Consider the following 22,603-nt stretch of genomic DNA (forward strand, 5'->3'; position numbering starts at 1 on the left):
TTGAAGCATGGGCTGACCGAGACGAAAGATTGCTACGCCAATCTGCTTACAGTTTGATGAATTGAATTTTTGGCAATACATCTTTGAAGTTTTTTTTTTATTTGTATCGATAAACGAAATGTCTCTTGATGTAGAATTCAGTCATCTATGATCAACTCTTCGGAATATGGTATGGACATGCACGTTTTTGTTCTGACTGTAAGCGTAAAGGGCCGTTTATGAAGTTTGGGTATTCTTCCCTCGCAAGACTTCGAAAGCATGCATAATCTTGAAAATATGTTACACTTTCGCCTACTCATTGCCGGGACTAGTTCAGGAAAAGGACACAGACAACAGACACAAGCAAGAAATGCCGTTCAAACAATAAATACATTTATTACATGAGAAAAACTATGTACAAAATTGATAAAACATTAACGAAAGAAATTAACCCGTGGAAAGGAACGATTTTTTCACCAGGTGAAATGAGCGAATCGTACTTGATCGACACGTTCAAAAACCCGACTATTGTAATGTTCATGTTATGGTAGCCAAATAGCATCGAAATATTCGATTCGTACTTGATCAATATGTTCAAAAATCTGCTTATTTTGACAGTAGCAAAATGACAGTGACGAAAAGACGGCATTGTACTAATCGAGATGCTCAAAAATCCAACGCTTTTAATGTTCGTTTACGCAGCAAAATCCAAGTGCAATTTGATCGCCAGGAACGATAGAAACGTTCCCGACTAACATGTTCCAATACCAAACAATTGTGTGCGTGTTTTGAGGTTTTATACTTTACTTTGACACTTGTTTGTGTTTTTGATAAGCAGCGTAGGTGTTGCGGATATCCTTGTCTCATTACATGACAATGGCTCTATTGTTCCAGTCATAATTTTGATGTACCCCCGGGGGCATTATAAACGAACTAACGGCCAATGTCGTATCGATAAAATAATCCTGGGGGCGTTATAAACGGGCGGGGTTTTAGAATCGGAGGAATACGGTAACGAAAAATTGTCACTACGAGATTATAAATTTTATAATTACAAGATTTGTTTTGTTTTTTTTGTACAAAAATGGCACGAATACGTGTCCGTAGTTTTGAGACCTGATGTACAAGCTTTCTGTGTGACACTTGGCAGTCTAAGGGTACTGTTTTCCAGATTAATTCACAGTTACATCTTTCATCGTGACTGTTTCCATTAGGACGGCAAGGAAGCTGCAGATTCGAAGCCAGTTCCTGATTGTTTGAATTCTCGATTTCGTAGAACAAATGCACAGCCTGGTTAAGGCCAGTTGGGCAAGCACGTTAGCCTCGCTGACTTAGTGAACCTTGTTGTTAAGCTTTGAAGACCGTTGAGGGCGCATCATTGTTCGGTAAAGAAAATAAGAGCTGCGTGCTAAACGACGAGTTCCACGATGAGTTTAAAACGCAGTGGTCGTCGCGCTGCGCGTGCGTGATTTTTTTGTTGATAAACATAATTTTTTGTAAACATAATAAGTCTTCTCAACTTCAATAGGAGTGAGATGGGAGCAGTCCCCCACTTTGTTAAGGCCTTTGTAAGACTCAACATCATGCAATAGTAAAATATTAAGATCGGAAACGAACTTCAGTGGTTTATTTCTATCTATAAACACGTGTAGAGCTACGAACATTGGACACTACACTCAAACACAAGATGAAAATCTAGATTTATGCGCAGCATAAAGGTGACATAAAGTTGCATAAAGATGATCTGTAATCATCTTTATGCAGCACCATAAAGATGGAACTTTATGCACCTTTATGCTTGTGCAAAGGGTTTAATGGCTGACTAAATTTAATTACCTTTATGCAGGACATTACAGATGCATAAAGATTCACCTTTATGCATCAACCTGATTTGTATTTATAGATCTTTATGCACAACATAAAGAAACATATTCAATCTTCTGTAATTTGGATCTTGTAGGTCCAAATATGAACCTGATTGTTCTGTTTTTGCACCTATTGTACTGTAGTTCTGCACTCATTAACTTCATTAATATCATTGTTGTATTAACTACTTTGCACATTTAACCCATCTAACATACACACATATCTACCAAAGCAAGATCATAGAAGAGGTATCGGTTTAAATTGTTTATTTAAAATAGTTAAATAGGAAATCACATGGGACAAAAAATACACAATTCCTCAAAACCTCCTCAAAAATACAAGCAATATACTTCATGTGAAAACAAAAAATACACTTATTGTTTTCTTCTCAGATGCAATATTGAAGTGTCAACCAAGTATCTGAGAATGATTTAACTTGACTCACTTTACACAGCAATTATGGCTTTAGTTATAACAAATAAATAATAAATCCATTGTTCTCTAAGATTTAAAATAAAATTGGATGTACCGGGTGTTTGGATGTCTAAGTAGAAAAAAGACTCCACATTTAGCTATGTTTTGTGTTGCATTGCTAGTATCTATTACAGATCACACATGATAATGAGTTCTGCCATATCATTGAAAATTGCCATACAAATATTTTGATTAGAACCTAGACTCGAGCTAAGATTCAAGCACATTGCATGTACATAAAGCTACAGTGTTGCCAAAATAACTGTAGTTGTAAGTTGGTGTACTTAATCTGTAAAATTTGTTTGCAAAGATGCACCTCATTTTTAACACATTGTTCATGAAATATCAAATATGGCCACTGAAGAGACTAAGACAGAATTATTGGTCTTATAACTCAGCCAGTAATCCGTCGAGTACAGTCCACATATTCACACATGTACAGCTTTGGGTATTCAGCTTAATCACTGATTATGACTCAGTCGGTGTAATAACATATAGAAAGTGTTCCCAGTTGGACTTTCATGAGTACAGCCTCTGTCTGGTTAACAAAATTCAAAAGTTGAGTGGTCTTTGTTCGAAACAAAAAAATACATCACTAAGCCTTTGGCAGAATCAAGAAAATGTATAAAATATGCTTATACATTAAACATTGTCCTGTAATGAGTTGTCAATGCTGCTGGAATTGTCATGTGTCTGTCAGGCTCTGATCTGATTGATACCAGGCCCTAAATGCAAGGTAGCCTCAATATGCATTTCCTTTGATGCACGTGTTTTTCCATATGCAGTTTCACTTCTTTCTCTATCCCATGGCAAGAGTCTCTGAATAAAGGCACCACCCTTGCAACTTCTGTCATGTTCGCTATCCTCAGAAGAAACACACACAACTATCAAAATGTCTTCAGCTTGATGCTAGTCCTTGGATAGCCCAGATTGTATGTATTTCAGTTCCTGGAAATAATGATACACAGAATAAATCATCAGGACTGTACACCATCAATTTTGTTTGTTTTTGTTTAACCCTTTGCACCCTGACCCCCTGGTACTCTATGACGTCATCGGACATTTCTGTCCGAGCCGGGTTCAAAGGGTTAAATCCGTGTATTTATAGACATTTGATAATTCATTTTAAAGTACTTCACTAGACAAGAATGGTTAAAAGTTGATATGTATGCAAGAAATTTGATTTCTGAATTTCACTGAAATGTTGATTCACTATACATTGGAGTCTATGAGAAAACTATGAATAATTTTTTTTTCAATGCTTCACAAACACAATTAGACTGAAAGATTCCGTTGCATGTGAGCGTTCCGGTGCACTGCGACCTACCTGGTAAAGGGTCGCAGGTCGCAGTGCGCCAGAGCGCCCGCACACGACGGAATCATTTTGTCTTAAACACAATCGGTGCTTTCTGAGATGTTTGACAATTGATACAAATGTACTTGATTAAATTACGGTGTTTGAAGGTTCAGATGAGGACAACAGTTTTGATATTTGAATTTCAACTAAACCTATTTCACTTTTCATGGTACTAGTGGTATACAGGTCACTTAAATATTTTCCCTGACAAAAGTTGCTATATCTCTAATACGTAAGTAATGGAAATTGTTCATTGCCCTCCATGAGCTCGATTTACAATAAGACAAGCCTCTGAGTTTCAACAGCAAGATGTTCATGTGACAGATAATTATACTTTTGTTCAGATTTACAGTTAAATGACTACCACGAGTGAAATCATGCAGCGAATCATTTTATCTCCCAGAATATTTTTGAACACTAAAACTTCTTTTTAACAGGTCAACTACTTAAAAAAATTGAGTGACCCCCAATGCTGTTTGAAAAATACATGACCCCCTTTGCAATTTTCAAATTTAAGGTGAACCGCATCCCCCTTCAAATTGTGCTGGCTTACCCCCGGCTGTATAACTGAATGCTCCCTTATTGAAGAAACTGGTCATCTATGTACTGTTGTACATCAAACTGACATGTTTATGCCTAAATATACAAATATGAAGACCAAAATGTTTTTTCACTGATTCATTGCCTATGTTATTGACTAAATATTCCTGTTTTTGTTAAGAGAGACTGTAAAATCATTGTACCTCCCAGACACATGGAGTATGGTCGTGCTTCCAATAATAATTTTGCAAAACATGTCATCAATTATTCGCTTTAGCGAATGGTCAATTATGCGTTTTAGCGAATGGACCAAGTCTTTGTACGTTGGCCGAGAACTAATACAGTAGGATCTATAGGTTAGAATATTACATCTGTCAAATTAGGATGGAATATTGAAGATAGAAATATTTTTGTATCATGCAGCCTTGACCTACAGTGCCTTGTAACATATACATATATTGAACTAAAAAGAGGGCATGTTACGCTGGGGAATCACCCAAATCAAAGATTGATGTGACTGTGTATGTGTGCCAGTAATAGTATGGATTAAAAGTTAATCTTTCGGTACTTGATCTAGAAGTCATCACTGATGACATACATGGAGTCCCCGCTGGATTATGTCATTTGAATTACGGTGATTGAATAACAATAACATACTTGCTAGATTCATTACAGGGGAGAGCGGTGAATTTGTTAAATGTTTGAAAATCACATGCTAGTGATCTGTTGGGGTCATGTTTGTGTATTTGGGACAGTACAATTACGCAAAAATATATATTATGCTACAATTTTTGAAAAAAGAGCAATGGTTTTCTTGCACACTGTATGTTGTTCGGAAAATAGTTTCGTTCAATTTTAGTAAAAGATAAAATATGGTTTTTGAGCATGTCATGTAATCTGGAACATGTTATCAGAACAGAAGCTTGTTTCATCTTTCATTACACAATTTGCAACAGACTCAGCAACCTCAGTTTGTCTTGTGATGTTGTTTCAAAGTTTTGTTTCCCAGACAAGGTTCATAAATTACACTTCATGGATTCATTCAGTGTCGGGAGACAGTGTTAAAAAGAACATTTCCTTGGTTTGACTATGCAATTATTGTATGTCATGTACATTTGTGTTTTGGAACTCATGGAAGAGCCCCTGAAGTTGTTTCAACACTATGCTCCTCTATAATAATTTCCAGGGTTTACATATTTCATTGTGATTTCAAAATTTGACATGGGCTAAGCTGCATCACTATCGATTACATCTATATCTTCAAAGGAAGATTATAAAGGCAGATTTTGTCGCTTATGGCTGTTAGGTGCCCTGCAAATATAACCAAACATCAAAGTTCAGCTAAGTAAAATTGTCGTACATGTGTCATGATGGTTCTGCTTAACCATGTTCATGTACTATAATTCACCAACACTGGTGCATTGTGTTAACTTGCCCTTCAAAGTTCACAACTTTAGACTAAAAACTTATCAGTGCAGACTTTGTAGAGTACATACCTCTCATATTGTTCCCAGTTGTTGGCATGCCTTTTTGTGTGACTGTCATTCCTTTGGGCACTACACTTTCCCTATTTGTTCACCGCCTAATAAATACATGTACCTCTAGGGGACCTGCAACTTGCAGAAATATAAAAAAAAGAGTTAAAATCCTACTGAGAAAAATCAAATTGTCTCAAACACAGATGATGAATCACATTTCAAGTCACGATAATGACGATGAATAACCATATTAATCTGACAGTCCATGGACACATATTTGAATCAGAAATATATCAAGCATTTTCATGGCCTGAAAGGCTCAACATAATTGGATTCACACTGCACTATGCATTCCTGCAGTATCTCAGAGCTTGAAGACTGTCAGACCATTGATGAAAAATTTACTCTTTTTACATCCATGGTCATATAAATATCCAAAATGTGCATGTTGACAATAACACCACATTTCTATTTCAGCATAAATAGAAATAATTTAGAAAGTTAAAAATGAATTGAAATGATGCGAAATAAATGACATATCATGTTTAGGTAAGATTAGAATTAATCTCATGTTCACTCATATGGGGTTCACATCAAGGCCCAGGGCCGGCCAGAACTAATCCGGCAGAATGTGAGAAGATAAGCTAATCTTTTGTCCGCGTTCACATTACGTTCAAAGCTGTCCTAGCCTAGACCATTTGGTAGCATCTAGCCGACCTTTGATCTTATACAGGTCAAAATACATTCATCAGATACATTCCAGTTCGTACATAGAAAATCATGTCATCCAAAATCAACCTTCAAGGGCCTAATCAAAGGCGAAACATTAAGGTACATGAGGGCATGTAACAATGAAGAAGACTTCAACAACAAAGTCAAAACATTAATGAAAAGCTATTACTGCGAGAATATCCACAACAAGAAATATCAAACATCAATGTGGAAACAAATTACGCTACACGAAGAACACATTTAAATCACAAACAAACGCACAACAACACACACAATTTGATATTTGCTACCAAATATAATCCACACATCAAAACAAAAGACATCAAACAAGCACTCCTGAAGAACTGGAAGAAATAGAAAAGACCAAACACTAAATAATTTATTCACGATGAAACCGATCATCGCTTACAAAGAAATCCAAACATTGGCGACACACTCATAAATGCACAAGTACACAATCTTAGAGTAACGACCGAACAAAATGAAACACAACAAACTGACCTAAACATAAGTATTCTAGCCTCCTTGCTAGACGAACAAAACACTGACAATAATAAACCACGAACAGTGAAACATAAATCTAAGGAGAGCAATCTCCAAAGAAAAGCGATTGAGGAAGAAACCACACACTGGTTTCGAAAGTAGCGTCAAAGGATCACCCTGTCATTCGACAGCCAGATTACGGCTACGTCTCGCCATGGCTTATATCTACACCAATAGCCAATACACAAAATCAAACACATGAACACAGAGAACGAAAAATAGTGTAGGCGATGTGTGCAGCCGCTTTCCCTTTATTACAAACGCTGTGAGATGATATTGTAGGCGATTTGATCCCTTGACGTGCCGTCCATCAGATTTTTCACCATATATTCGTTCCAAATGCCTAAAAGACACTTGATTACTTCCGTAGCCCAGTTGACTCCTCGGCTCGCCATGTCTAAAATGATACTGAATCGTCGAATAGGTCAAAGACTACACTGCATGTCAACTACAGAGGGCGTCAACTGGGACCTGAGTCGGACAAAACGCGTTCACATACGCTGTTACTGCTCGGCCAGAGACCTGGGTCGGCCACAAACCACCCCTCTCGACTAGGACAGAAATTGTCCGGACATTGGCCGGCCAGAAACCGTTCACACCCGTTTTTTTGGTCGGCCACGAACCTGGCTAGGACAAGGGCCTAGTCTTTTTTGGCTAATGTGAACGGCCCTTTAAAGCCCCGACTAGCTGTATCTTCTAGCATTGTTTTTTTTTATTTACATTCAAGCCGAAATAAGTTTGTGAGAATGTACTGATTTTGGTGATGTATACACTTATTATTAACTACCCACTGGGACTGTACATGCAACTTTGGCCAAGATAAAGATTGCGATGTGATTAAATATTTGCCCAAACATTAAATCCCACCGTGCATACGGTGGATAATGTGCATATCTGCACTGAAATCTTCACATAAACTGCACAGAGCATTGTGCAATTCATGCTATAAGATCTTGAATGGCCCTTACATGTACTTCACTGTTTGATGCACCACTCAGGACGCAACATTCTCTGAATGGTTTGGTCACACAGAGTTCACGCAAATGCATATACATGTAGTTTATTCATTCGCGCAGTGAAGTTGGGCTCCCCAAAGGTCATCACCTCACCTCAGTCATAGTGTGAAATATAAAGGGATAGCCCACCCAAATATCACCTGCCTTTAAAAGTTGAAGCATAATATTTTTGTAACATTCATGATGAAGAGATGAGATATGTGCTAATGATTCTCCTGGAAATTAATGTTTTATTAAGGTAGTATGCGCCTCGAAAGTGAAAGACTTAAACTTTTGCTCAAACTTTCCTCAAAAAAGTTTCAACCATTCTCTTTCAAAATAAAAATAAAAATAGGGGTCACCATGCAAATTTTGGAACTAGAGAAACAAATAACCCACGATTTAACGATTTTTGAAATTCAAAATGGCCGCCATCCCTGTGTTAACTCTATGGGGAAAAATAAAATTTTGGATTTTCGAAAAACTAAGACGGTGAAAGTTTTTCTTTCTCCAAGAGTTTTAAAATGAACCCCCACAAGTGGTAGATCAGAAAAAAATTGTAGAAGTTTGAGAGTCCGAATATCTGTCCCCGAGGCGCGTTCTACATGTACCTTAATTGATGTGTATGACGCCATTTTCGCCATATGGAAGAGCCACTTATCGGAATTCCTCAGAGAGGCTTGACCTAAGATGACGTTAAGTTTTCGTGTTTGGTTGAGGAAGTTAGGGGGTATCACTAGGGGTCTGATCTACTGTGCGTTTGTATTGAGCTACTGCCCAATGGACACACTTTGCCTTCAACCTTATAACTTTGAATCGGAATTCAGCGACTTTGAACTCCAGGATTTCGAACTTGGTGTTTCCGATGAATTCAGAAGTAAAAGAAGGGCATGTGGCTCCACCAGTTACCGAAGGAAGCTGTACAAGCATGGCTCTTTTGGTAGCTCAAAGGTATAAGCTACAACGTTACGGGAGGCCATGTTTGGAGCTGAACACATCTTCGATATTGCCTCATGACGAAATGAACTCCAAAAATGCTTGTATTTTTATCCAAAACATTTTGATTAGCATTGCAACCTAGTTATTATCACTTGAAAAAAGCGATGTTCGATTTCAAATGCCCGAAGAGAATTGCATGACGAAATTGCTCCGCATGTTTAGCCATTGCAATGCTGGTTTTAAAATATGGATAACTCTTTTTATAACAAAGAATGGTTATAGAAAAATGCCGATTCTAAAGTGCTAATTTTTTAGTAACATATAGACAAAGAATGTGCGGATGACGAGATAATTCCAAGAACCGTTCCCCATGGGGTGGGGGAGGGAGAGACAAAGCAAATGACCAGAAATGGCTCATCTGTCGACTCACAGTCCCTCTATCCACCGGTCTGGAAACGCCTATTGTAAAAGGTGTCAATCACCTAGACCGCACAGCCGAACCGCGATACGAGGGCCAGTCACGTGATAATGCGTAGCTTGGGTTTGTCCTGCATACCACAGTCCCGATTGTGTGTACGCTTTTCTCGAATTTTCGCTGTTTTTGGCTCTATTAAGTGTTCTCTGCGTCTATCTACGACACGAAGACAGAAATTATCATATCCTGAAACCGGTGTGTGTTTTTCGTGATCCTTATCCCATCGTAAATGATGATAGTGTGCGATAATTTCTGGGGTTGACCGCTGCGAGTGTGTTGACGTACGTAGCACAAGCAACGGCTGGAATCACACCGGAAATTTGTGGTCCCCCTTCTCTTGCAATGCTAGTAGTCAGTGTCTCCAAATATGATCTAAATATGTTTTCTGTGTAATATTCTGTGAAATCATGCCTGTTAACTGAACAGAATAGGAAAGACAACTGCAGAAATGCATGTAGATTTTAGTTGTGTGGTCGCACATTTTCCCATGCAGCGTCAATATGGCGAACTCTCGATACGTACGCTCGCTCAGGCACGGCTGGAAACACACCGGAAAATTTGTCGTCCATTTCTCTTGCAATGCTAGTAGTCAGTGCCTCCAAATATGATCTAAATATGTTTTCTGTGTAATATTCTGTGAAATTGTGTCTGTTAACTGAGCAGAATAGGAACGACAGCTGCAGAAATGCACGTAGATTTTTTTCGCATATGTATTTTCCCATGTAGCGTCAATATGGCCACAGTCCCTCTATCCACTAGAGGGACTGTGATATGGCGAGCTCTCGATACGTACGCTCGCGCTCAGGCACAGTAAATACCTTTTACAAAATGCTATCATGTCAACACAATAACAAGTTTGGTAATGAACTACTCAGCTGTCGATGTTAATATTCAGCTGATTTTGCCTGTCTTCTTGATTTCGGGCAATAGTCCATGACACTTGCGAACAGTGCATGGCCATTTTGTTTTTCGATCGTGATCATAATGCAACCATAATGTGTGGCCCTTTCAAGCTTTATCTAGAGGGGCAACGTTACCCATTTAATGAAAAAATAAATTGTTTAGTGTTTCTAAAGTGAACAAGTTGTAATGTTTTGTGATATTCTGAAAATAACAACCCACAACGTCATGTTTTTGAACGATCACATTGCGGCTGTCATAGGATCGTGGGGTAGCGACATCGATATAGCGGCCAGTTGAACATTGTCAGTGTCCTTTGTTTAAGGTGTGAATCGTGTGTTGGTTCATATCACGGAGTGTCACAAAGAAACCAGCCACGTTTCCAGACCGGTGGATAGAGGGACTGTGGTCGACTCTAAATGGAGTGTCCCTCATCCAACAAACAAAAGTTGTGCATACACACTTTCATGTTCTCAGGGGCACTAAATTAAACTTCAAACACACTTTCATGTTCCAGGGGCACTAAATGAAATTTCAATTTATCCTTTCAAAGTACAGTCATAAACTACACACTACAATTTTCCTGTTCTCACAACTCACTTTGAACTCTAATCGTGAGTTACCGGTAATTAGAAACCGCAATGGAGGTAGGAAGAGATTGCAAATCCGAGTAGCCGTTTTCTGCTGTCAATTGTGCAGTCTTGGGAAAATAATTGAGAATGGTTAAAATCTGAAAGCCACAACCTCACAACTAGTCATTGGGAAAAATGTCGGGAAATATTCTTGGAAACGGTCTTTGCATACATAAAAACATGCACTGTACTTATAATTTTGAAAACTCATATCGTGCCAATCTTTACCAGCAACAATTTTTAGAGGCGGGTTTTCACTTCAGGTTTGGAATCATGCAGAATGCCTTATTGAAATCTCGCGCACGATTATTAGTATATCTGTAATACTTACAGGCAGGCATAATATCTAAGCTGTTTATGAGACTCCCTAGATCAGACCCCCTAGTCAATGCACCAAAACCCGAAAACTTTACATCATCATCTGGGCATTTCTCCCGGCATGCTTTGTGGAGGCTAAGAAGGTCTACATATTGCCTGATTTTGATATTAATTTTCATGGATAACTTCACTGTTTCTGTGCAAAAAGTAATGATAAATGCTTTTATGACATAAATATAAACCTGTACACAGCTGATTAAATTTTTGGTGGATATAAGGTGGTGCAAAGGAAGTTGGGTAGAATTTAGAAAGGACTCAGTCACTGATGTGGAGTCAACAGTGCATTGGAGCTGTATGCATGTGGCATTGCTGATGAATGTAAATGATGGGTATGCCCTAAAATTGAAGAGTCTACAATGTCACAGTCCATACAAACGTTGAACACTGCAAGGAAAGCATCCATGCAGGTCAGTTATGCTCGTTTTGAACAGCATCATTTTCTGATTTTCAAGAGCAAAACCCTTTGGTCAGAACAAATGATCATAAATTTCCTAATACATACAAGTTACCGGTATGTTTAAACCCTTTTCCTGCCAGACAGTATTAAGACTATTACTTCCCCATCAGCCAAGTCAGTAAAAAGCGGTATTGAGCCAAAACATGACGTATTTTCACACACTTGGCTTGGTATGTTACAGCATCTTTAGTCTAAAAAAATCAAGTTTACAGTATTTATGTTTTCAACAGCCTTCAAATGTACAGTATTATGTTAAAATACACCATATGGAATATGTTGCGTTTTATTAATGTTAACCATCTTGACCTTATGGTGAAATATGGACTTGGCAGGAAAAGGGTTAAGCTTCCCTTTTCCTGCCAAGTCCATATTTCACCACCAGGTCAAGATGGTTAAAATTAATGAAACACAACATATTTCATATGGTGTATTTTAACATAATACTGTACATTTGAAAGCTGTTCAAAACTGTAAACTTGATTCTTTTGGACTAAAGATGCTATAACAGACCAAGCCAAGTGGGTGAAAATATGTCATGTTTTGGCTCAATACCACTTTTTACTGACTTGGCTGATGGGGAAGTGATACTGTCTGGCAGGAAAAGGGTTTTAATAAAATTCAATATATTGATTACTTTATTTAGGTCGCATATTGATAGACTATAGTATTTTCCACAGAAAATTCAAGGGTTTTACATGTATGTTGAATGACCCCCCTTGGAACAGGAGTACGGGCCCACATTCATGATTGCCCCCTGTTTTGACATCCTAGATTGAATGTTCACCCTAGAGGTGAATGTTTTCAACTGTGACATTGTATGTTCTCTCTCCTTGTTAATATTACCAATATTTGAAAAGGGGCGATAATCAAAATGGCTGTTAAAATTTGAGTTTAATGTTTAAATGTTTCTCAGAGGAATATTCCTAATGCAGTAAAAGCCAATATCCCTTCAGAGGGTAGAATTCAGAGAACACCACGACAAAATGGGAACATATTCTGAGGTCAACAAATTTCACAAGTTACAGCTAGTGGGCATTAAACATGCTATGTCATGTTACTTTGCACTATTTATAACCTTCTAAATTGATAATATTATTGTGACAGAGGAAATAAATTGACAACATGGATACAATGCCTCTATAGTAAAAAAGATAAAAAAATATCAAGGGCTCTTTTCTGTCATTGAGCCATAGTACATACATAAATTTGAGCGACAAGAATTAGGAGACTTGTGGGATTGAATTCAAAAATCTACCAACATATTCAACTTATTGCAATTTCAAAAGAAAGTATAGCAACACTTATAATCTTATAATCTATTATTAACCTTCATGCACAGCCATTTTGAGTAGAGGTTAAACAAACAATAGAGCGTATCAATCATGTGTTCCTAGGATTATTTTTCATGGGGACTGAACAGAAATTACTTGGGGGGGTTTAATGCTTTTTTGGGGGTCGCTATTTTCAAATAAAAAGCATTTTTGAATCGTCATGCATGCCTTTGGGGCAGGGTTGTCATTTTTGCGCAACTATCGCAACTATATGAAAACAAGATGTCCCCAATACAGTGCTGCACCCAAAAATATCAAATCATGATACATTGAAATCTGTTAGGCAAAATATTGACTATTTTCCCCTACACATATGTACATTTATACAGGTTTGCTAATTCATATAATTTTTGTACTTTGAATTTGGAGGTAAAATACATCTGTATACAAGAAATTTGATTTTTGGATTCAATTAAAAAATGTTGATTCATCATACATTGAAGTCTGTGGAAACCATGATTTTTTTCAATAGAAAACTAGCTATATCTGTGTGTTTATAGATGCTTAATATTGATATTAATGCACTTGACTAGACAGAGCTGGTTACTAGTGAATGTGTGTGCAAAAATTTTGATTTTGGAATTTCACCAGAATGTTGATTCACTAAACATGTACATTCTGGTCTCTGAAGAAAATGTGAACAAATATTTCTAATTATATCATACCAGTATATTGATGGTGCAAATACAGTGAGCAGTCAGCATTCAACAAAGAAATACTGTTTACGCCAAATTTTAAGCGACTTTTTTAATTGGACGATAAAACAATTTCATGTCGATCATCGGAAAATTGCAACATTGTGTGAGTCGGAATCGCAGAAGAACGTCACAATTGTATCTAAAATAAGTCAGTGATTGACATTTATTTTGTGTGAACGACAACACAAATTGGGCGACACGGACACAAACCGCAACTTAGGTTCGCGTTGATTGCGCCAGAAGTTGTATAAACAACTTGTCCGGCGGGCAACCAGATTTATTTTTGACTTGTCCGAATGGATATTTCACTTGTCCCGGGCGTCAGGCGATAGGAATTGTCAAGCCCTGATCATTAATACAGACTGTGACTCACTGGTCATACAAAAATTTGGGAGGGATAATCTTTTTCTTGCTAACACTTTTTGAAGGGTCATTATTTTCCATGGATTTAAAATGGCACTTTTGCTGATCCCTGGAATTGCCTTTGTTCTAGTATGTAAGAGGACTATGGAGGGGTGATAGCTTGTTGTTTTCCATTGAAATTGTAATCTGGTGTGTAAATTTTCTGGTGCCAACACAGGCCTTTAAAAACACCAACCACCCCCCCCCCCTTAATTTTTGTCCGGTCCCTGACATGAATCAACAGTCATCCCGGGGTGCATACATGTACCACTAAAAGTCACATTTAGCATAAAGTGACCTGGAAATTCGATGTTCATTGAAATTATCAGGAATATCGATGATTTAAAACAAACAAACGTTAGATACTTTGCCGGATACAGACATTGCTGAACACGTTTATAAAAGAAGGAGTAGACGTATCTTAGACACAATCGGGCTGGTTAAAAATAAGACAGCAGCTTACCTGGTATAGAGCCGTCCAGCTGATGCATGACTCGGCGACGATCGAGGGCTTGAAGTGTGTGTCGACCTGTCGCTGGTGCGGAAAAGAGGTACTCTCTTCCGTTTTGGCGAGTTTCGTCCCGGTTGAACGGAGAATAAAGCTAGCTTGTCGGACCATGTCGTAACTGCATGACATGGTCACTAGATTCAAACGTACTGCATAGTCGTCGAGATGGTCCAGGAATTCAAGGGTAGACTCTTTAGCAGACATTCCTAAACACCGACGGCACATGTCAGTAGAAGCTAAATATCGACAACTGAAGATTATTGACGTGACGGTACGATCACGGGGTAGGAATGGTACGATGTACAGATGTAAGCGACGCGACGCCACGCCAAACGTTAACAATGCAATGGCATCTTCTGAGTATGACTCCTTAAGTGCTCAAATATTCACGAAATGAACTTTGCAAAGAATTTGATTATAACTATCATTTTTACTCAATCTTGAAGAAAATGTTATTTTTTTGCTCTCGTTAGACAAAAATATTGCTGACAGAACCATATTTTCGTGTTTCGCCAGATAAAGGTACATCATTGTACACATTGACCCCCTAGCATTAGGCTCTGCAGTCCAGCCTCTCTGCATGTACAAAGCAGCTTACGCATTTTTTATCTTCATGAATATTCCGTGTTAGGCACACAGACGTGCCCAACCAGTGCACTGAGCCGGATATTTGGCGAGATCTTTTTCAAGATGGTAAAAAATAGCAGCTATTTGGCCTAATTAAAACTTTGGGAAATAATCGTGTGTGAGTCATACGAAGTATAGGCCTATTGCTTGTATTTTGAGGACGGTTTTGAAGAATTCATTCGTTTTTTGTTGCATGTGATTTCCTATTTAACTATTTTAAATAAACGATATCTCTTCTATGATCTTGCTTGGTAGATATGTGTGTGCGTGTGTATGTTAGACGGGTTGAACTGTGTAAAAGTGGCTAGTATAACATTGATATTAACATTGATAGTGCATCTGCAGATACAGCCAATCGTGCATCTTGTAGGCCTAATCAGTTTCTTTATTGTAGGGCCTACATACAACATTCTTACTGTTGCAATAGCGAGATTTGGATTCATTTCAACACCCACAATGTTGCTATGTACACGCCGGCTATGCTCAAAAATAGTATGGAGGGAATTGAGAATAATACAGCACATGAAAGAAAAATAAATTGAAAGAAAGAACTGCAGTAGGCCTACAATATTTCATCCTCATTTGACCGATGTCGTATCCTATAGGCCTAACCTACTGAAATTAGTTTCTGACGAACATACAAGGACGTGTATCATTCACCAAGGTGGTGCAATATGTTTTGCGACTTTGCAGAAATATTGTAGTTCTGACGATGTTCTCCATGTCAGCTTACGTATATAGGAGATATACCGGTATCTTTCCGAACGATAATGTGGATACACACAGCGAGGTCTACGCGAAAAGGTGATGAATCAATTGAATAAAAAACGGTTTTTGGAGATCATATCTGTTTATTTCATCAATTCTGAACATGGTTTGAAATCGGTCTCATATAATAACTACCAACCTGTACTGACGGGCCTGGAAAAGCGAAATTCTAGCACTTTTTTATGAAATCCATCATCGTATATCATCGGGTCACGGTCGACGTCGCAAAATTGAAGCTAGCAACAGCAGCAGTGCCGGTAAACAGCCTTGACTCGCCCCGAGTCGTTTTTGATGTGGTTGAAGCACGGTCTGAAGAACGAGCACATTTTGCGAAAGATTGTGATGGATTGTTAGGCTACCAAGTTGTTATAAAACGTGTCTGTCTTAGGAATTCTTTGGAAGTCATAACTGCTTAAGTCCTACAATATTCATAATAAGGGACTGGTCAGTTTATTCGGCGGGGGGGGGGCAGTGGATTCATGAGGGTCACCCTGTTTTTGACTATGGTGAAAGAGGGGTCACTATGTTTTTGAATGCCCAATTAGGGAGGGGAGTTCAGTGTGTTTTAAAAAATTTCGACACGGGCTCATACTTGCCTAAAGTGCATCGTGCAAGCGAAAAATTTCATCATTCCGTTGCATTCATGGCGCGCCCTTTAGGCACTTAACTTTAATAACAATAAAAAAACATATTTTTCAGAGGCCCCTCCAAGCACGAAACTTTAATATATCAGACATATCTGTCAGAGATATTCGTATGTTTAAAATGTTGTCGGCGCGCCCTTCGGGCGCCTTACTTTAAAATATCAAACATATTTTCAGCATGCCTTTCACATATATATCGGAGATATCCATATGTTAATATTTTCAGCGGGAACTCCGGGCGCTGTACTTTAATATGTCAGAAATATATAGAAATATTTTGATGTCTGTAAATTGAAAGTCTGTTTTGCAAAGTGTACCAATCATAATGAAACCTGCAGCGCATATGAAGAGCATGATAAGTTCCTAATACTGTTCTGTTTTCTCAATGAGCACTAGTATTTCACAATCAAGCGTCATACTTCTTGATCTCTGATAGGCACATTAGATCCAGTTTTATTCTAAACCTGGGAAATTTTAGCCCAGAATTTATTAACGGAACACAGTCCCTGATGTAGACTGGCCCCAGTCGCGCTTTCTCTTCAGTTGAGTTACTTGCTGACCAAGCGACATTCACTCCACGATCCACGAAATAGCCTACCATTAGCACAACGGTTTGCCGATGTTTAGTCCTTCAATTTATTATGTTTTGATATGCCCACAGACTTTGAGAAGTCTATCCCTGATACTCTTACACTTACATACCAAATAGGCAAACCTGGCGGTCACACCGTTATATGAGATACAACGTTTGCAACACTAAAATCTGACCAGAAAATACTTGGTACACTAGGAAGCACTAGGAAAAATTTAAAAAAGACAATCTTATTTGCCTACCAGAGCACAATAATTTGACCTTACAGCATGGATGTATCTTTTAACATTCATGCTTACTGATGGCTAGCTGTAGCGATTTACTCATACCGAAACTAAGACTATGGTAGATTCGCTTTGAGAGTATTTCAAATTACTTGTGCTATCAGCTACAGCAAAGTATTTTCAGTATTGTCGATTCTGTGTTCAGCATTTAATTTTACTCATCATTTTAAAACATTACTTGTTCGATTTTGAAAGGTAGTCGATTCGCCAGATAATTGCTATGCACTCGCCAGGGCACGGGCGACTTGATAGTAACTATGCGAAACCCCCACGATGCAAATGAGAAGTTGTATCATAGAGTTTTCGTCAAGGCACAGACCCTCTGCACACAAACGACGATTGAAGCATTCGTGCACCAGATTGTTCATAACATTATGCCATAGGGGGCCTACACTTAATGTGGGAGGACATCAGGCAACCTCTCCACATTCCGACATTTACCACGGTAATTAGGGAAGTCCCTGCCCTGACAATGCTTGTTGCACACACAAACAAATAATTCCCCTTGTCTGTGTTGCACACTTCACCCTGACTGTACTGCATATGCATTGTGACCACAGAGTGCATACAGGGGGCCTTGGTTCGACCACTTAATATCGAAAAGGACACTAATTCCTCTAGATAAAATGATCGATACATTCACAGTTTTCAAATTTGATAATGGTCTTCCCGTCTCTGCAGTCTCCGACTTTTGCCATGGTAGTCGCCCGGGGGGGGGGGGTTACTTCCATTACTTGCCAATATGTATACGTGCCGCCCAATGGGGTGGGTATTTCAGCAACTTGGTCTAAAATGGGGGTATCAATTCACAGTAAACCAGGGTCTAAAATGGGGTCGATTTTTGAGTGCCACACAAAAACAAATTCCAACTGTCAGTTCCCGTCTTCCTAGCACAGGGTTTTGAGCTGCACTCAATAAGCATCGATATCTTTTTGTGTGGCAGGGGAACCATTAAAGAGACCCCCTGGCTTTAGCCAAGATAAATGTAGACTTTGTTTTAAAACACTGTCACTAATTGGTCAGAATTCCATATATGGAAGAATTTTGCCCAATAGAAAATATCGAAACAAAGTGGCTCTACTACTACTCTCATAACAGGTCGACCATGGGAAAACTAGCAGTGCCTTATTGAAGTTCGGCGAGGCTGCTTGTAGTTTGGAATTTTAAAAACCACCAGTTAGACTGTAACTGCAGATAAGTGATAATTTCAGAAGCTGGACAAAACTTTGGTGAGGGTGAAAGACAGTTTCTTTCACTCAATTTTTTTAGTATTTCCAAAAATGTGTTTGGGAAATCATGGCTTGGCCAGCAACAACAAAACCGTAAATGCAGTGTAGTGGTAAGCTCTGCCGGTAGCTCGGTCATGCAAATGCTTGCTTTTTACCCGATTACATTTTTGCAAATTTTGACACTATGACTTTTGACCTAGGTCAAAGGTCATAAGGTCTAAAATGGGGTCCTAAAATAACGAGATTTTAGGTCTAAAATGGGCCCCGGGTTTTTTACGTGCGGCCGCACACCCCTACCACTTCTCAGACCAGGTAACCCCCCCCCCCGGGGGTAGTCGGCTGAGGTCGAGTAAGACAGCAAACAAAGGCTGTTTCAATCACGGCTATCACGGTCATCTTTATTTCACGCAAAACTACTCAAGTTACTTTTTTGAGTGTAGACGTTCTTAAAAGTTGTAGAATGCACTAGAAGTGGAGTCTGTGCAGTCATGGATGTAAGGGTACAGGACGGCCTGATAATCCCTTTCACACCTATTATTTTATCTTTGTCGACGCTGGCCTTTTCAGCTGTGTCATGGCTGCCATTATCAGGACGGCCAAGACACTCCATGGACGTATCTGTGGTACGTCCAGGAACACACACACACACAAACTTCACTGATAATTTTCTATGCATCACAAAAATCTTTCAAATTTATGACATTCCTTTTGTATCCATAGTGCAGTAGGGCTGACAGCGATCCTGCAAATGTGATTTCGGGTGCAACTCCATGACAATGCGTTCAATCAACTTTTAAAAGAAAACAAGTTTACAAGAATTTGATGTAAATTGCAGACTTAAAAAGTCTATTTTCAGTTAAACTTTCTAGCAACAGTGACTGAAGCAAGAAAACCGCTTTTGTTTATACATTCAAGGGGTTCCTCCTGATTGTTGTTAATGACATATGGCTATTTACACCTTGAGACAATGGAGCAATGAATCAGAGCCCTGCATGACTTGCCATTGCCTGACCTATCACTATTTTCTTCATGACATACCGGTGCAAAATGAAATGCAGGTCTCCTGGTTATGTGTCAAATAAGCAATTTTGGTCGCAGGTCATATCTTTTTTTTTTCACAAAGTCGAACTCGCAAGAGGGCAGATCGTCTGTGCAGCCGACACGAACACAAACTGTCTGATACTGGCTACCAAATACTATCACAAGATAGGCAGTCATCTACTGACTCCACACATTTGTCATTTGAATGAACGATGACGAAAAGGGAAGTATCCCATGTGTAACTGCTGTGGCGATATCGATGGCAACCTTTCTGATATGTTAATGACATATGGCTATTTACACCTTGAGACAATGGAGCAATGAATCAGAGCCGTGCATGACTTGCCATTGCCTGACCTATCACTATCTTCTTCATGACTGCAACAACATATACTGTGGTATACAAAACGCAATCTTTATTTCAGTTGAAAGATAAAGAGACAGTTGCAAAATGATAAGAATTAAAGGAGGGGGATGTGTCTTCTACAGTGCGGGGACTCCAAAGTGCAAACCCTAAGCCCTTCAAGATGGTTTCCAGATGGGTAGAGTGAACGTTAGAAATGTGAGCTCAGGGAAGTGATTAGATGTTTCTCACTATACATCCAGCTATTCTTTAACACATATAGTCCTTTCCAATTTGTAGAGACTGTAAATTGTCATCCTCAGTGTTGTTTTACAATCTTTACCTCACACATAAAATTATGCAACTTTATTGGATTGCATAAAGGTGCATAATTTTAGTGAGCCATTAAACCCTTTTATACAAGTGCAGAAAGATGCATATAGGCACCACCACTGACACCATGTTTACACACCTTTATGCACTGCATAAAGATGCGTAAAGGAGGTGACCAACTTTATGCAAATTTATGCAATTGCATAAAGAATGTTAAATTTGGCTTTTGATCCTGTGCAGCACATTATGTCGCTGAGTTTACTGCACTCAGACACAGTGAACAAAAAGGTTTGATCGCGCGCGATCACGCTGGTTGTACACAATGTTATGTACAGTACATTGAAAATGCATAACTAAAATGATCAACATTGCAAATTGCCTATATATGTAGACCAGCAACAAGCACAATGCCTAACACAAAATTACACTCAAGACCATGATCGGCAAGCCAGAGCAGGACACGGGAGATGTTGTTGGGAGACGGTCACCTCGTTGACTTACACGGATATAGAAGATCCGGTCCCACACGTACTGGCCCGCGATGACTTGGCCCACAACCAACTGTTGATCACCATATATCTTACTTCTCCTAGTATTACGTGGTAAGAAATAGTAAAATGACAGGACAAATAGACAAAACGAGCGGGTTTTCGCGGCATATGGCAGGAAAATTGCATGGCTATACATCGTGCATAGACGTATCGAGAGATCCTGTGCCCCGGTCCTGTGCACGGTCATGGCAGTGATCCAACCGCTAGCTGGTGTAGGCCTACCGGTGCTGGGTAAACTTCGTTGTTGTACCTCCTGATTGCCGGGTAGGTCTGAATCCTCTTTCAAGTGAGATAACCCCCACATAACAAGAAGACCTATGAAAGGTCCTTCGCTTGACTTGATACCTGTACTCGGAATTCTCGTTTGCACCCCCAAACGGGGTAAACTTTGTAGTTGAGTTGGATTCTCCACAGCAGAGTGTAGCGCGCCATATACCCGGTTTGACACGGACGTTCATACAGAGCACGGAACGGAACAGATGCAGAGATGCTTCTTGCTGCAGCGGGCATTGCTCTGCGAGCTGTAGATTTCTGTAGTTTGGGTTGTTGTCTTTGTACTCCTGTCGGGCCTCTTGAAATGAAAGCTCTCGTCCTTGCTAGCGATGTCGAAAACTAGAGCCCGGTCGTTGATAATCTGTTGGCGTATACATGCGTACATGCGTACGTCTAGCTCTATGGCTCGAGCTATAACAGTAGCCGAGCCCCATTCAACTGATTCAAGAAAATCATGAGCAAATGTGATCTCAATCCAGCGTGCAATTATTGTTCAATATTCAGCAGATATTTAGCTTAGATTAATTGACCTTTTATTGCGTGTTACATTTGGTTAGTTGGTATGCTTGTGACAGATCAGCCGCCATTTTTACAAGCGGCAATATCGCAAACATTACAATCAACCCGTAACATGTGCGGCGTTCTTGATTTGTTTACAACAGAGGGGGACCCCCTCAGGAGGATGCGCAGCGCGACGACCACTGCGCTTTAATATCCCGTGATTCGTTTGGGTTTTTGCTGGTCGTCCTCTTTCTCTACTCTCTACTACCATATAACGTTTCCTTTTCGAGATATCAGATTTAAAAGATTTCTCTCGTACTCCAAGTTCGAGATATCAGATTTAAAAGATTTCTCTCATACTCCAAGGGGGCAACAAAGGTGGCAACATGACACATCAATGTCGAATAAAGTACTGACGTCAATGAACCCCTAGAAAATCTGAACTTATGGGTAACTGTTGTTCTCAGTAAAGTTGTGCAGACCGGAATTTTTTTTTCGAAAGTGAATTGATTGATCTCGAGTTGCCTCAATCATAATACAATCCACAGTAGAATATCGTTCTACCCAAGATAAGTATAGACTATATGAGTTCGATTATATGATGTCATAACGACTATTTTGACAACATTTTGTTATACTCAGTCAAGAATGGAAGAATATAACGGGCATCTGCACTGAAATCACAGCAGTGTAACATTGTCTTTACCAACGGTAAAAAATATATTTAAATTGT

The 22,603-nt window shown here is 39.1% G+C and overlaps 1 long non-coding RNA gene across 2 annotated transcripts; it reads right to left on the reverse strand.

Moving 5' to 3' along the window:
• Positions 1-2,280: 2,280 nt before the first annotated feature.
• On the reverse strand, positions 2,281-15,018 carry LOC139128686 (uncharacterized). 2 transcript variants are annotated; one of them, XR_011551374.1, is made up of 3 exons: positions 14,640-15,018; positions 5,713-5,832; positions 2,281-3,267 (listed from the first exon to the last, which is right to left on the reverse strand). It is a non-coding gene; the product is annotated as an uncharacterized lncRNA (long non-coding RNA). The 2 variants fall into 2 exon arrangements; XR_011551373.1 differs by having other exon boundaries at positions 5,713-5,826; positions 14,640-15,014.
• Positions 15,019-22,603: the final 7,585 nt, after the last annotated feature.

The sequence above is a fragment of the Ptychodera flava genome, unplaced genomic scaffold (assembly GCF_041260155.1).
Source record: "Ptychodera flava strain L36383 unplaced genomic scaffold, AS_Pfla_20210202 Scaffold_64__1_contigs__length_706160_pilon, whole genome shotgun sequence".
In the NCBI taxonomy this organism is placed as follows: domain Eukaryota; kingdom Metazoa; phylum Hemichordata; class Enteropneusta; family Ptychoderidae; genus Ptychodera; species Ptychodera flava.